Below are 18,147 nucleotides of genomic sequence, written 5' to 3'. Positions count from 1 at the left end.
TGCAAATTTCTCAACAAACCTGTTATAATATTCGCAAAGCCCTAGAAATGATCTAAGCTCATCCTTATTACTGGGATTAGGAGATTCCCTGATTGCTTTCATAGCATCACTCTTTGGTTTATATCCCTTGCCATTAACTGTGTGTCCCAAATAATCAACTTCATCCATGCCAAACTTGCATTTACTCTTTTCAATTTTCAATCCCACACTCTCCAACTTCAACAAAACATCTTTTAACCTCATGTCATGTTCTTCTCGACCTTTGCCAAATACAATGATGTCAACTTGATATACAAATATCCCATTCAACCCCTTCAGCACATGTTCCATGACCCTTTGAAATATGGCTGCCGCAGACGCTAACCCAAACGGCATGCGTTTGTATCTATATAACCCATGTGGGGTAACAAATGCTGTGATGTCCCTACAGTCTTCTGTCAGAGATCTTTGATGGTATACGCTAGAGAGATCCAGAGTAGAAAACACATTTGCACTACCCATGCGATTCAGCATTTCCGATATTACAGGAAGCGGAAAAATGTCCACTATGACGTTCTTATTCACATCTCTGAGGTCTACACAAATTCTAAGTTTCCCATTTTTCTTCATCACAACCACAATGGGGCTTGCCCACTCTGACGATTCAATCTTTTCTATCACTCCTTCTGCTTCCAACTTCGCCAATTCCTGCTCAACCTTGTCCGCTATGGCAAAAGGTATGGGTCTGGACTTCACATGTCTGACAGGTACAGCTCCTTTCTTCAGGCGAATCCTATGCGAAAAGTCCTTTAATAGTCCCATTTTCTTCTGTTGTGTACCGTTCACAATCTTAACTTCTTCTCTCCGCTTGTGGCTGGTATTGACAATCAAGACTTGCTCATTTTCACAGGGATCTAACCTGATCCGCAGACCAGCTTGATCTCTCCAGCCAATGATGTTAACTTCTTTTTCTGCAACGTAAATCTTCACTTCTGCTCGCCTGTCCTTAAATTGTACGATACATGAAAACCAGCCAATCATCTTGATCCTTGACCCTTCGAATCCACCAGGGTTTTTATATCTGGTTCATTGAATTTGCTTTTAAGACCGCATGCCAATAGATTTTTCCAAGTTTTCTTTGTGATGATCGTCCATGGTGAACAACTGTCTACCTTCACTTTGAGTTTGCAATTGTCAATTATTATGACACAACTCAGGCATTTTAATTCTCCCTCAGGTGGTTCACGGATGGTGAATACTCTTTCTTCATCCGATTCTTCATCTTCGTCTTGCATGACAGAAATTCTCTTTTTCCGTCTGCATGTGACAGCAAAGTGTCCTTTAACTCCACAATTCCCACACTTTTGTCCTATTGCAGGACAATGTTTGGCATAAGCAAAATGTCCTAATCTTCCACAATTATAGCATCTGTCGCCTTCTTTAGATTGTGCGGTACTCGGCTTGGATTCGGCTTTCACCCAACCTTTCCCTCTCACTGAGTGTCCTTTGTTCTCAAGTCCTCTAGCTCTATTACTCTTGACAGTGTAATTTTCTGCTCATTCTCTCGTCCTCAGTGCGTTGACCATGCCTTGTTCTCCTGAGTCTAATGAGGATTTGTCATTATGTTGCTGCATATTTAGAACAGCCTCCTGTTTTTTATTTTTCATTTCTTTGGAGCACAAATTACTGTGTTCTATTTGTTTGGCATTGGCCATAGTTTCCGGCAAAGATGGGTTCCCCACCATCCAAAGTCTGTCTTGGACTAAGCTATCCTTTGCGTGTATGATAATCTGATCCCTTATAAGTTCATCCAGGGTGATCCCATTGCCAAAGCGACACGTGCGTAACAACAATCTTAAAGCAGATACATAATCTTCGATAGATTCATGCTCCTTTTGAGTTCTGGTGTAGAAATTATACCTGTTTATAGCTATGTTAGTCTCAGGGGTATAATATTTGTCTAGCTGTCTTATACTCTTTTCATGTTCATCAGCATCCCCAGCTTCATCTACTGGCAACTCTGGTAACTCTCTGTATTTTCTTTGTCCTTCAACCCCAAAGCGTGAAGCAGTAGCGATTTCTTCTTGTGGGGGGTTAAACCTTCCTGGTCAACTGTCTGGACATAGTTCAGCCAAAATTCCTTCCATTCCAACCAATTGACAACAGGTTGTCCTGCAGTTGGAAGGAAACTCGCTGGGGGTTGTATGCTAATACCTTGCACTGTATAGCTATGTCCGTGTTAGATGAGCTTTGAATGAAATAGCTCCAATTTCAGCGTTCAAACTGCCTTGAATTGTTTAAATTCCCCTTTTTTTTTTTTTTGGACAAGTACTGTGTGTAAAAAATACTGTGAAGTGGATGAGGAGACTATCGTTCACTCCTCATTCTGCCTGACTCCAGGAGGAACGGATCACATGATCTGTGTCCTTGAGGCGGTCCCCTTCTTCAATATACCGGAAACACAGTGTTAATCCGTATTTTCGTCTGCTCTGCAGCCAATCAGATCAGCTTGAGGCAACAAAAAAAAACACGGCACAAACCAACGTGACTTCACGCGTCGATTCGGAGCATTCGCTCTCCTTCCTGCTACACTATCGCGTACAAACAGCAAAAACCAACGTATTATCTTACGTTAGTTCGGAGCATCCGCTCTCCCTCTGCCAATACGGCACAAGCCAACACAACGCTGTGCGACGGCTCGGAGCGCCCGCTCTCAGTCCCTGTTCTCCGAAGTCTTCGTGGGTTCTCAGGACGCCGGCAATCCTCGTCGCCAAATGAGGTATGCCAGGGAGATAGCGTATTTGTAAATACAACGTTTATTTTCTTATATTGATCCGGCGCCCTGCACTGCCGCTCACACTCTCATCTATGTCTCTCTCCTATCTCCCTAACGATGGAATCCCTTTCAAACCTAAACATTCCTAACCTCGCGGGCAGGCAGGGACGCCGTAGCTAGGAGACAATCATCATTCAATGTGAAGGTGGAATACTACAGGAGGCCATTCTAGCCAACACGCAAGCAACAGGCAATGCAGCTCAACTGGAGACAGCCATATAGACCAATCCCGCTGGCCCTACTGCGGAGACAGACCCAGTCCTACCCACAACAGCCGAGGAGGATGGTGAGAACAATGGAACACGCAATAGAATATGGGGAGACTCCCGCATATGACCCGCCAACACGATCAGAGTACTATGCAGATGCCTACGGCTACTCAGATGACCCATACGCGAACTGGGACTAACTTTCTTACAGACAAGGCCCGGGATTCCCAGACAAATTTTTAAACCTCATGAATCAGGCACAAGACAGCAGTGAGGCACCCAGAGTACTGGTGATGATGGACACAGTCACACACACATTCCTCATTGACACTGGGGCAACCGTCAACATTATTGGGGACCAGGAATTCCCGCTTGCAGGGAACACCCAAGAGTTGATGCCGTCAAAGGCAAGGATTTTTCAATAGGGGGCCAATGTACCACTCCCGTCAATAGGACGATTTGGCAAAACATTCTCCTTCAAAGGGAAGAAGATCAACACCACCATCCACTTCCTCCGGAGCCCAGTCAAGGAAAGTGTCTACTGAGTTATCACACAGCGAAATTACTTGCCTGATTGACATTACATTCAATGCCAATGATGTAGTGGTATGCGGTGAAAGCCAGAATGGATATAAGTCCATATGCCACTTAGAAGGTAAAGTAAACTGAAAGATTAGACTCCACATAGACCATCAAGTCAAACCCGTCCCACAACACCCGAGAAGAGTGGGATTCCACCTACAGGAAGCCGTGTCACAAGAATTACAACAGCTTCTAGACAACAAAATCATTGAATGTGCAACAGGGCCCACACCATGGATTTCAAACTTGGTGGTGGTGTCCAAGGATGGCAACAGACTTTGATTTTGCATCGACATGAAAGTGGCAAATACCGCCATTGAAATAGAGAGACACCTGGGACCCAAGATAGAGGACTTGATCGTCAGCCTAAACTGTGAAATGACATTTTCTAAACTAGACCTCAATCAAGGGTACCACGAGCTGGAACTTCACCCTGACTCCAGAGGGATAACAACATTTGCATCCCACAATGGTCTTTTCAGGTACAAGCGGCTGCATTTTGGGATCTCCTCAGCCACAGAGATATTCCAGGAGACCATCAGGCACCTACTCCTCCTGGTAAAAATGGCTTTTAATTATTCGGACGATATCCTGGTGTATGGCACCATGCAAGAGGAACACGCTCAAGCACTCCTGGAGGTGTGAAACATCCTGAAGAAAAACAGACTCACCCTAAATTACGGCAAAATGCAACTTCAGCATGGACAAGCTGAAGTTCTACGGCCACATTTTCTCGGGGGAAGGAATGCAGCCAGACACAGAAAAGATATGCTCCTTCAACAAACTACAGGAACCCCCCCCATGTGGGAGAAGTAAGATCCTTGCTAGGGATGGCTGGGTACTGTGCCCGATACCCCAGAAATATGCCATCATCAACAAGCCACTACAACGGCTCCTACGCAAGGATGAACCGGTCCGATGGTCAAGAAAATGCCAGAAGGCGTTTGACACGATCAAAAGGGAACTAATGAGTGCAATGCACATGGCATACTTCAACCCAAGATGGCACACAGATCTTGTGATTGACGACAGCCCAGTTGACCTGGCAGACTTCCTGGCACAGCGTGAAAAGCCATATGCCCCCGCAAGCTGTGGCGTGGCCTATGCAAGCATATCCCTGTCACAGATGGAAAGGCATATTCACAGGTGGAGAAAGAGAGCCTGGCAGCCGTATGAGCATGTGAATACTTTCACCACTTCATGATCGGTAAGACGCTCACCCTCGTGACAGACCACCAGACCCTCCTGTCACTGTTCAGCAAGCCAAGAACAAAGATGCCTCTCAGGATAGAAAGATGGGGTATCCACCATCAGGAGTATGACTATACCATCGTTCACCAGCGCAGGGGGGGCAGCAGTCCAGCTGACTACATCTCAAGGCAACCAATCAGAGAAGATCGGTCTCCAAGGGAGGGCGATGAAGAATATCTATGCTATGTAGCCAAACAAGCCCTGCAGCCAACTCTCACCACCGAGGATCTAGCCAGGGCGACACTGGCCGACCCGTCAACCAGATGGGCCAAAGAACTCACTGCAACACACAAATAGAAAGACTACAAGAGATTATCACGCCAGTGGGAAGGAGTGAACAAGCAGGAACTGGAACACATGGCAAAGGTCAGCACAGAACTGGCAGTGTTTAAACAGGGGATACTGTTGAGAGGCTGCCGAATAGTTATCCTGTCACCCCTTCGGAGAGGGCTGTTGCAGTTGGCACATGAAGGGCACCGAGGGGAAGAGGCAACCAAAAACCTACTCTGACAGTCGGCGTGGCTCCCACTCATGGACGCGATGGTGGAGGAGACAGTGAGGAGCTGCCTCCCATGTCAGTGCACAGCCAGAAATGACCTGCCACTTCCTCTGCAATCCACATATATCCCAGAGAAATTGTGGCAATGTGTCACAATGGACTTCTATGGGCCACTCGAGAGAGGAGACCACCTCCTGGCGATAATCGACACATTTTCCAGATACCCCATCGTCAAGCACACACGATCCACAGCCTTTGCCCAGATTGCCGGGGTCATAGATGAGGTATTCAGCGATTGGGGCATCCCCACTACATAACTATCTGCAAGTTCAAAATCTGCTTTTGCCCGATTTCAGTTTGCTGAAATTTTTCAGGTACAGCTAAAATGTGCCATTTTAAGTTTCCGACTGAGGCAAGATCCGGGAAAGATTAAGTCATGGAAGCCTGCCTCTGTGCAAAGGTGGGTGAGGTTGCGTAGGAATCCAAAAACTTGGAGAAAGGCTCCTGTGCAGTGTTTCATATGTTTCATGATAAATGATATGCTCCTAAAATACACGGTTGTCTTAAGATCCCAAGACTGCTCTACAATAACACATGGGGCCTCATTACGAGTCCAGCAGTAACCGTGCCTGAAATTCCATCAGGTTACCGCCAGACTTGTATTACCATTCCGCCTCTGTGATTCCTGGAATTACCGGGGCATTATGACCCCGGTGACCCAGGAATTCCGGAGGCGGAATTCGGCAAATTCCCATTCCCATTGAGTCCCGTAGGACTCAATGGGAATGGGGAAGTGGAAACACCGGCACCATCTCGGGATGGTGCCGGTGTTTCCATGTCCGCCTGCAGGTGGGTGGTGTTAAACTCGCCAGGTCAGACCTGGCGGGAATGACACCTCCCGCCTGCAGAACTCGAGATCACCCGGTCCGGAAACAACGGTGGCCGCGGGTTTACCGCCACCGGTATTTCCAGACCGGGTGACTCTTAATGAGGCCCATTGACTTTCCAGTGCAAATTGCTTCCGTACTTCCACTCGGTTGCAACACAACAGCTCTTGATGCACTGTGTGTACAAGATTTTCCGCTTCACTGCCATGAAGCCCCCAACCCGAGTACTGACTGGTATGCTGACTGCTTTCAACCACATAGCTTGAACACAAGAGCTCAGAATATACGATACAACAAAGGTCAACAGGGAGCACTATATTGAATCCCTTCACATCCATTTGCTGATTCCTTTTCTTTCACCCACTTAGAAAACGAGACCTAACAATATACTGTTTATCACAAAGCTGTATTGTAATTAATGAATATCCCATTGCTGATTCCTTTTCTTTCCTCCCCATAGAAACCAAGTGTTCACAATATACTCCTTGATAAAGATCATAAGGATGCACTTGTATTCTTGTGTCAATCAAGCAGTTTTGCCTGTTTTTCTTTTCACGTCATGAAATAAATGTCTGTGGTGTTTGCCCAGTATCTCAAGACTTTACTGCAATACATCTCTCAACCATCAAGTGTTTTTCCCTTTCCTCCCCATGAATACAGGAGCTCTGAATATGTGCACATGATCACTAGGTACTACTTGCTATAAATGAGAACAACTCACCTGCGCAGAAACGATCTTACTGTAGCACCAAATATACTATGCTTTAAATTCAGTACCAAATTACACTTTATATAATAATGTTATGTCGTTTTCTAACGACGACATTAAAAGTAGTTTCTAATTGGCTTGAACGATTTTTGCATATAGGGAATTGGTTGGTGCCTCTTATGGATTTATGGACTGCTGTTGCTTTTCTATGGTACAATTGAGGTACCGCCTACTCTGTGGCTCATTGCAGCTTCATTGGATTTTTCATGACCCAATTGCCACTGGGAGTAATTACCATTACCATCAATGGTAATATGAGGGGGCCTTCCATATTACAGAATACTGCCCGTATAGCTGTAACAGTGTGAATTTAATGAAATACAGCTGGTGTGTCATGGTATGGGCCACTGCCCCTCTGGCTACCTGTTACAGGGCCAGTGAGACCACCCATGCCCCTCCTAGCAGGGTGCCGCCAGGGACACAGAAACACATCAGGGTCCGTCACACATGGACATCCTTGGTGCATGGTTGGTGGCGGTCCCAGAGGGCAGGAGCTGGCCCAGGAACATCGAGCATTATCCAAAATCCTGTTTTCCCTAAATCTTGTGCGATAGGGAACTCACTGAGCCCATGCTTAGCATTCTACAGAAGTGACCAGCTGGACCACTGATGAGGCCAGCTCCTGTACTCTGCCCCGAAAGCCATCCTACAGGAGGCAGACATGGCCTACTCGAAGGTTTGGGTCCCAGCATCTTTCTCCAGGAACTCCACCAGAGAGCTCACTTATCTGCAGCCCTGCAGAAGAAGGAAAGTAGGTTAGTATGCAGAACATTATTCCCTGGAACCTTCATGCAACCAGAGGTACTTACCTGACATTGCTAGGGATTCCATATTGCTACTTTTTCATCTCGCCCTGGATCGGATTTCCATGCTTTCGCCCTGTGAAGGAACAAGGAGAAGGGTTAGACACTGTTCATGTTCAGGAGAACAAGACATACCCGTAAGACATTTCAGGAGAACACGACATTAACAATGAGACATTTAAGCACCATGCCCCAGAGAAACAGATGCCAGTCGGACAGCGTCATTGGGTCCAGTGAAGCAAGTGGCACAAGTCGGCTCCAGGCCGTCTTCAACCCCCACTAAGGAATCCGCATAACACTCAAGCCGTCAAGCAGAAGAGAGGAAGGAAGTCACCACCCACAACCCAACATCTCTTGCGCTGATCCCACTAGGGCCTTCTACCATGCCAATTGTGACCAGTGTGGGACTGGTGGGGATTTCCACAGTGCCTCCACAAGGTCCAGAGCACAGATGAGCATGACTGGTTCTATGTCATTTCATCAACACCCGCTATAACGAAGGGTGTTTTGCTGCAGGGTTTTTTCCGAAATACGTAATCGAAATCTTTTTACCATTATATCAGGTGGGGTTCCTCCCAAACCCCTCTTCATTTAACTATTTTTTCTATTCCTGACCCCACTCAACCTTTTATTTGCTCTTTTCCACCCCCTCAAAAAAACTTCAATGAAGTTATCCCGAAAAAAGCATGCAGAAAAACACCTGTCGTAAAAACTGCTGTTGATAAAAAGATGCAATACCATTACAGAATGCCATGGCCACAGAACTTTCTTCCCTGGGTGCCATGGAGTCCTGCGAAGTGACTGTCTTGGCTAGAGTGAAATACACTGTCTTCATGAATGAATGCAAGTTGCATTTCTTGTGTGGCCCCAGCGCCTTTCCCAATGACAATATCAAAGTGGTGTGTGCTCCTTCGTATAGGGGTGGGCATGAAGCTAACTGGTCAATAGCTTTAGTGGAGAGGGACGATCCGGTCCTGTGGGATTTCCAGGGTTTTCAAAGGGAGCTGGAGAAAGACCGAAGCCCAAACGTTAGACAATGAGTACTCTCCTTGAGACACGGGTCCCAAGACCTCAAGGCCTACATAGCCATGTTTAATCAGTAGAGACTAATTGGCCGGGGAAAAAAAATGCACCACCCTGTTCCACTACAGGGTGAAAGGGGAATTGAAGGATGTTTTGATGCAAGTTGGACCATGGCCTATCAGAGAGAAAAAATTATTGCACCTGCTTTGACGCACACCCACTCTACATCTGCCCAAATGAGTCACCATCGAACTGCAGCAATGAGCCTTCAATGGAGCCAGTGCAGTTAGGTGGTAGTAGTGAACCCCTTATGAAGGATGAATGAGTGCACCTTTGACAACATCAGCTTTGTCTTTAGTGCAGCAAACCCAGCCCCTTCTTGAGAGACTGTCCAGCAAAACCACACCGAAAGACTGTGAGGGTGCTTGATGGAAAACAAGCAAGGCCCTGCCGGAAAATTAAGAGTCCGATAAACATAGAGGCCAGTTTGTTGACTCAAAAGACAATGAAGGCCTCAAAATTTGTTCTCCCTGTTACTATGGTTCTTTCGGAAGCAGGCAAAGAAAATGTTTGGATTAGAAGCTTATTCTGACTGTTGGGCAGTTGGCAATTATATGGATATAGAGTTAGCAAAATAACTGCAAGTACCTAATCGTTCCAAGTTCACCCCAGAAAATGTACGAACAGTGGACGGTACTCGTCTAAAATCGGGACTTGTGACCTGCTGTATGGAAAACCTGATCCTGCTCTGCCAAGGGCGTCATCGGGAAGACATTATCTCATATCTCATTAGTGCGCCCCAGTTCCAGGTAGTTCTGTGTTCACTTTTGCTGGAACTACATAACACCAGGATCGATTAGAAAGAAGAAACCCTGACCTTCCCGCCAACCTGCAAGAACACTTGTTACCAGGTCATAGTCATGATCCCAATCCAGAGACTCATCTCGGCAGTGTCTCTTCTGGAAAACTACATGCTGGGAATGGTCAGGAATTACAATGCGAGTACTAGGAGTATTAAGATGCATTTCAAAATGTCCAAGGTAACACTTTGACACAGCACTGTCCATACAACTGCCAGATTGACTTGCTAACAGGGGCGCAGATGCCGTGCAGCCGCATATATGCCCTCAAGGCACCGGAAGAAACAAACACTTGCAGTTGTATCTGGACCAGTACCTCGCTAATAATTTTAGTAGGCCATCTTAATCCCCAGCGGCCTCGCATCTGTTTTTGTCCCGAAGAAGGAGGGGGAAAAGAACATGCATTGACTACCAGGCCCTGAACCGGATCACTGTGAAGAACTGTTACCCTCTGCCTCTCATCCCAGTACTCCTGGACTAGGTGAAAGACACAACAACATCTTGTGGGGGTAAAGGATGAAGGGAAGACTGTGTTCCGCACGAAGTATGGGTTCTTCAAGTACCAAGTTATGCCCTTTGGGCTGTGTAACATTCCAGCTGCCTTCCAATACTGTATGAATGGCTTGCTGTGAGAAATACTGGATGTGTGTTAAGATGGATTTCTGAACTCTGTCCTGGAGGGGCAGAGGTTCAGAAGGCCAGCCTAGTTTCTTGGAACAGGGTAACCTCTGGACAAGCCAGACCAATCAGGATAGCGATGGCGGCGGTCAAGACTAGGTCTCAAGAGGGGTGAGGGTGACTGAAAGCCCGCAATGAGCACACAAAGCAAGGACGTTTACAAATTACTCCAGACAGGTGTTATATTAAAAATATAGACACATTTATTACAAGGCCTTTGTAACATCGACCATAGTAAAGAATCACGGTAAAACTCCAGTAAACCAACACATCACAATCAATACACATATATATACAAGACCGAGGGGTCTAAAGAGTTAGAAGCACGAAATATGCAGACCACCTAGATGGGGAGGAAAACAGGCAGTGCAAGCAATCGTTAGACCCAGTTTGACATCAGAGGCCACCTAACTAGAAGGAAGTCCGAGCCCTACAAAGAGTGGAGCCTTGTGCTCAGAAGTACCTGCACACGCGGGTGCCAACGGGCAAAGGAGAGTTTCTTCATGGAAATCAGGCAGTTCATAAAGGTGGACGAAAAAGATGGTGAACAAATCCCAGTGACTCAGGCAAGGCCTCGACTTGGGGACAGAAGCAGGGCATGAGTGCGGGAAAGGGTTACTGTTTACAACAGCGATGGAAAGCCACAGTCTCCTGCGGGAAGGCGACCGGTTAGGGTATTGACTACTCACCGTTCCCCGATGCAGCCAGACCCAGGCTTCTCCGGCTCATTTTCGGTCTGGCAGGTTCAGATGTGATCAGAGGGACGTCTCAATTCCGTGTAGATTCCGTGACAGCAGGAGTCAGGGTCGAGGGTGTGCCCGATGCAGCAAAAATGCACAGGGTTGTTACCACAGCAGGGCAACGTGCCAACTGCGTGTATTCCGGTCCCAAAGCACACATCTCACTTCAGACCTGGGAACGCAAAGTGTACAAATCATGTGAAAGTGCCGAGGACACGGGATTAGCAGTAAGCCAGACGGCGGTGACAGAGCAAGCTTCCTGTGTAGGCTGGTCAGTCCACTGGATGGCCCAGGGACGCTTCCGAAGGCTTACGTACAGGATTTGGTGAAGATGCCGAGAATAGTTGTTCCCACTATTCTAAAGGGTCGAAGCGCCTTTGCAGACCTTCTCGTTCGATCAGAGGCTGAGTGGTCTTGCAGGATGACAGCAGTGCAGGGTGCCAAACCTTCAGCAGGTCACCAGCGATTCCTCGACTCAACTTCTCAGTTGTAGGATACTTGGCTCCTTATCCTTTGTTCGTGAGAACTCAGGAGATCGACATGGTAATGGTGTTTTCAGCCTCCTCTTATCCAAAGTTCCCTTCGCGCCAAAACGGAGAGGGCCCAAGGGGAGATACGCTCACAAACACTCACACCATACGTGGACCTATCACGGACCACGGTGGTCTCAGGCATTCATGACACTCTAGACTCTCTGGCACCCAGGATGTGTATTGGGAACAGACATCCCAGCCCACATCCTGGAGGCACACACAAGGCATGCAGAAGCCCGTGAAAGCGTTGTGTTTCACGGGAATGTGCATGACCAAATAAGGACTGCCCCGGGTCGGCTGGACCTGGGTGAAGGTGAAGGGGCAAGACGGTCAGCGGACAGGACAAAGAACCTCGTGGCATGGCCATTTTGGAGGCCAGGCCACCCATTTGGGCCAAACGCGGGAAGCGCGGTTAACATGGCAAAAAGGGGTTCAAAACAAAAAGAAACGACAGCTGCCACCAGTCCCATCCGTGACACACCTGCACATTTCATAATAAGCCCAGCGAGAGTTTCTAGGGCCTTTGGAATGACTAGAGACCCAAGAGCGCGGTAATGGAAGTTATTGTGCACTCTTGTTTCATGTTGCTCAAAAGCTGCAACATGAGGAAAGGACTGAGGGAAACAAAGTCTCCCAGTACTGACTGTCTTAAGGGCATGTCAGTTTCCCCGTAAGAATTGAGCGAAAGCCCAGAGGAGTGCGGCGGAAGGCTGTACTTCTCTGGCAACGTCTAGATCAGGGTGTAAAACAACAGCAAAAAGTTTGGGGGTTGCCACATGGAAGGAAAATTACCTACAATTATGAAATCTTTCCTAACAGTGTGCTATCCTCTACATTGAAGACATCCTGCTCTACTCGAAAACCATTCAAGAACACAATGGGTATGTGCAATCAGCACTGCAAAGGCTGCAGAAAAATTGTCTCTTTGTGAAACTTGCGTGTTCCTTCCAGGTTCCTACCAACAGTAGAGTTCTTAGGCTTCATCCTAATGCCCCATGGCATTATCATGGACAACAGGAAGGTCAAAGCCATACTTCAGTGTCCCTCTCTAATATCAGTAAAAGTGGTCCAGAGCTTTTCTTGGCTTCACAAAATTATAGATGCTTTATCTCAGGATTTCAGAAGTGGTTCATCCGATCACCTTGCTTCTACGAAATAACAAAACCTTTGCCTGGAGTCAGGAGGCCGAGCAAGCCTTCAACACCCTGAAATCACATTTTACCACTGCACCTGTGCTGCTACATCCCAACCCAAAACAACCCTTTATGGTTAGAAACAGATGCCTCATAAGTTGCCATGGGTGTGGTTTTGTCACAACGGAATCAGAGACAGGATGTCTTCACCCGGTGGATTTCTGGTCCAAACATTTCTCCCTGCCAGAACTGAATTACTCAATAACCGACATTACATTATTAGCCGCCATAAAAGCAGCTGTCAAAGAATGGAGACACCACCTACTTAGAACCAAGAACACTGCTGCTGTGTTAACCGACCACCTAAATCTGTAGTTCTTGAAATCCGCACGTGCCCTGTCTGCACACCAACTGGGTTTGCCACTTTTCTTCTCTGAGTTAGACTTTATAATCATATAATATCCAGGGATACACAACGGAAAAGTCAATACCTTCTCTGGGATGAGTAAAGAGGAAGAAGAACAGGTGCATGCGCTGCAGGAACTGCTTCCTATCATCCCCACAGATAAAATCATAGGGAAAACGGAAAAGTGAGTTCAGAATGGTTCTGCACTGCACAATGACATCCATCATCTGTTTTCCTCTTTAGACCTGAAGACAAGGGTTGATGCCATCCCGGAATACAATTTAAGGGCTGGCTTGCCGTATCACCTTGATCAACTATATCTCTTTAGGTGAGGAGCCAAATGCCTCTACCAGAAGTCCTGCCCCCATTTTGCCTATATGTTGGGAACCGGAAATTACGACAAGCAAAACACCAATAATTATGCCTGTGTCACAGAAAGCCTTTGAGACAAGATATCCATTGAGAAAACCTTATCTGATGTATCCTCGGAGAACTGACAGTCTCCTGGGGGAGATCCCTGAAGACATTTAAAGATGCGTGAAAGAGAAGATTGGTGACGTCTCAACGAAGAAAAGATAACGCACTGAGAAGAGTGACCAAGGGAGAGGATGACTAGACCATATAGAATCTGATGATGAAGTAAACAATCGAGTAATCCTTTATGTGCAGAATGTAAATTGCACGTTTAAAGAGCACTGAAGAAAATGCAAGCCATTTTATAACCGTACAGACACTGTAACGCAAGTAGACTAAGTAATTATAAAGGCTGGCTATACGTAGTGAATAGACTGGTGGTGCCACCATAACATAGACATCATTATACAGAATCTGGATATTCGATGTCGCACTTTACCAAGCCAGGACCCATGAAGAGAAGGGCTGAAAGTGTGGCGCAGCAGAGAAAAACAGATGATGATCGAGGAAGAATCGAGAAGGTTGCCTGGCCCAGAGTCAAGGGTTGTAGCCAAGAACTGGTTATCTTCAAGAGATACAAAGGATGTAAGAAGAGAGACAAGCCCCTGTTAAGGTGCGAAGGAAAGACACCAAGAGTGCCAAGTTTTCTTCATTCAATTCTATTAAATATGAAAAAGGAGCTAAAACATGGTTTCCTGTCACATGGGGTAGATGGAAATAGAAATGGGCACGCAGCACCGAGACTTGAAGATAAGAATGTGCTCACACTCCATCTATTCCCAGGAGCAGTGATACTTTGCACGGCCGAGTTGAAAGACAATTCAAATGAGTGTTGATGGATGATGGGCTAAATGGGTGGGAAGGCATGGCCAAGTCCACCCACTGGCACCTGTGGTGCCAGCTTGTGTGCTGCTAGCGAGTCCAATATTACAGAACGATGCAAGCATGCCAACGAATTGTAGGAGGTCTCTATAGTTTGAGAGACAATAATGTGTCGGGTAATTAATACATGTTGAAGATGACTTGCAGTAGGGGTGGGCGTAGGTTGTCCACCTAACTTTAGAGATCCAATCACAATCCAATCCCCTAAAGAAAGTATACTTAGATGTTGCCCGTAGACCAATCACAATCCCAAGTAGGTTTTTCTTAGTTTGCCACATAGTATGACATCACGAATGACGGAACTTTCAACATGTAAATATATTATTTCATGTGATGCTTCGAGATTATGCTGTGCGATGTCCGTTGATGTCCGTTGTATCCCTGTTTTAGACAATTGAGAATAAAACAGATCATTTTGGCAACTTGCAGAGTCAGTTTTATTATTTGGTGTCAGAGTTATTCTGCATCCCAATCTATCTAATAAAGAGCTACGCCATTTAAAATAGCCATAGCAGTTCACGTGGTATGAGAGATAGGATGGTTTAAAACCCATCGACTAGTAGGACTCTAGAGCTTCAGACGATCGGACACCCTCCACCATCTAGCCGGAAGATCGCAAGGTTTCCTGTGAAAAGCGGCTGACATAGCATTTTTGCAAGTAAATCGAGACGGTGGGACGTGTCCCTCTTTGATGAAATCCCTCCTGGTTTTCACAGGCGCTTTGCGGATTGAAGGCGAAAGTGTTCGATTGGGGGAGGGGAGATGATATCGAAGGTCTCAAGTTGAACGAGCGAATGGTGAGTAGACTGAGGGGAATGGCAAATTAAGGGGATGGGATTGTGGTGATTTTAGAAAAGTAACAGAGTTCTTTAGAAAAATAATGAAGAGCCATTTTAACTATAAATAAGAGGAAAGAGAAGTAAGACCGGGCTTCCTAGCTCAAGGAGCTTTAGAGGAGGTCATCACACACTCCAATAGGGTTAAAATAGGTGGCTCTTGAACAGGTTCATGTTAGGTGATGACCTAAACTCTAATCAGAGTATTTTAGGGGTGAGATGAAGCGGATGAGTACCATGGTTTAAACGTAAAAGAGTCGACTAGTTTGTCTGTTTGTGTGTTTTGTATTGAAAAGCGGGTGCCAAAGAGCGACACACATAATGTGTGTAAAGGTTGAAATTGAATATAAAAGGTTACTAGCTCTTTAGGGTAATTGTCAGCGCTGGCCCAAAGGTAAACTGAGATTATTCAAAATTAGAGGGTTTGAGAGGCGAGTGTTGGAGTGGGTTCATATTTGTTCTTTTTATAAACGTATCTGTGTAAACACTGGTATGTATCGACAGGCAATTGAGACTCATCACAATGGGAGATATTACTCCACTGATGCATTTGAGTAAAACATTGCCAAAACAAATGCCTGCGGCCAAACAGTATTGTGCAGAGTGGGTAAAGGGCACAGCAGATACATTGTTCATGCCATGGCCACGTGGGTGATCGCTGTCAAAAGCGGTATTGGAACACATGACCACATACCTGCACGCTGCGTATGCAGAGAAGACACTGGAGAAAAGGTTAGCTATTTGAGAGCTTTGGCAAATGTACCAGAAAGAGAGAGGATCTGCCACCTGAGGAGTGGATGCTTAACCACTACAGGGAGGATGGTTTTGAGCCTTCTGCTCCCGTTGTCGCACCTGAAGTAAACAACAATATTACGGAAGACATAGGATTGTATCCATTAAAGGAACTAAAAGTGGCAATGAGGTATAGTAATCCGATATACAAACCGCCTGCTCATAGCAATGACGATAGCCCAGAAGAGACTAAGAGAAAGGAGGATATCTTTAAGATATTACAGAACAAAGAGGAGAAAAGTGAGCAATTGAATGTAGCAACAGACAAAGAAAGAGAGATTAATAGATGGAAAGGAGGAAAGGATAGAGTTGATGAGATAGCACTCGTGCAGAACAAATGAATGGGCGGACAGATATTACTCAAGCTAAATGGGAAAAATTATTCAGGAAGTCAGGCAAAGGGGAGATCAACACGAACAGGATAGAAAAGACAGGTAACGGGAAAAAAGACTGAAGGAAGATGAGCATAAAAGAAAGAGTAGACAGCGGTATGAACACATGCATCAGGAAGAGCAGCAAAGGAAGGATGGAAGGGTGGAGGAACATAGAAAGTATGACCACAGGCAGAGAGCAATCGAAGAGCGCATAGGCAAGAAAGGAAATTAAAAGAGGAGGAAGGACAGAAATTAAGGGATAAAAGGGTGCAGGACAAAGGGAGGAGAAAGAACAAAGAGCAGAAGAAACAAAAGAGAAGAAAAGACAAGAAGAGGAGAGAGTTAGATGGGATGAAAGGAAGCAAAGAGAATCAGAAGAAGAATTGGAACAAAAGAGGAGACGGGGAGCACGATATTGACCGCATTCAAAAAGAGCTAATGGAACCGAATCCATTAATGCAATGGGGCAGTATAGAGGAGTTTCTTCCGTTAAAGGAGGCAATGCCAGGACCATCTAGGGTAGCCTTGGAAGAGAATTTTGATATAGGAAGCATCAGAGATAGGATCGATAGGGCCTATCAAGATTTAAGGGAAGGTAACAAATCGGGAAGCCGAGGAAAATGAGATCACTCCCTCGCCCTCCAATAACGAAGCGGAGAAGGAGACCTATTCAGTCTCGAGCAAAGAGCATTGCCCTTAGTCATATTGACCTTAAATAAGGGTAAAGAGAGTGATACAAGTTGGGGAATAGATATCAGACGAAGAAAGAGAACCCTTTCCGTGGGGAGGAGGGAGGAAGTGCATGCGCCCCCAAGGGATGCTTGCAGACGGACAAGGAAGTAAGATGGTCTGATCTAGAGCAGCCTAAGGATAGGATGGCAGATCCCATGGCATATTCATAGCATCCTAAAGGGCGATTGTATAGTGAGAAAGGGGAGTCACTGCCATATGTTAGCAGATAATTGACAGGTAGAGGTGATCAGGAACCATTGTCCCTACTATGGATAGGCAAATGATGGGAGCCCATTGTGGATTGGGGTTCACACAGTTGCATTTATTGGAAAAAGGAGGAGCAAGACCACAATATAGTCTGTGGCCACAGATGGATAAGGATAAATTAAGATGCAAACTCCCTAGTTTGACGGCGGGTGTGGGAAAATGGATCTATGAACTAGAGAAAATGACATGAGGAAATACTTTGGAAATTGGGAACATTAAGGGTCTCCTAGCAGCCATTCTTGGGGAAAGAGCTGATGACATTTGGACGAGAACAGGCTATTCAAGTGTCATGGAAAAAAACACAACGCACAATCGAGCGCCATATATCAATTGTAGGGCAAATGTCTGGAGAGCTCTCAGGGTGCAGTATCCTCAAACAACAGACATGTGTGCAATTATGGCACATAAGATGAAAGAAGACGAAGATATGCTTGCTTATATTCAAAGTATTCAGGAACGCTGGACTCTCGAAACCCGTGAGCCATGGAGAAAAGCAGTGGCAGAATTTTACCACATTTGATGTCAGGGATTTCCCAAACCAGTACAGAAGCAACTCAAGGACTAGTGGGAATGGAAGCAAGGCCATGGCAGATATGCAGTAGACCATAGTGCATCACTGTCGGCTGTTACAGGAGAAAAATAGGAAGAGGGAAGATGCTAGA

Source organism: Ambystoma mexicanum, chromosome 2q, assembly GCF_040938575.1.
Source record: "Ambystoma mexicanum isolate Mex_15411 chromosome 2q, UKY_AmexF1_1, whole genome shotgun sequence".
Classification (NCBI taxonomy): Eukaryota; Metazoa; Chordata; class Amphibia; order Caudata; family Ambystomatidae; genus Ambystoma; species Ambystoma mexicanum.
The sequence above is the reverse complement of the archived record's forward strand: the minus strand, read 5'-3'. Positions refer to the sequence as shown.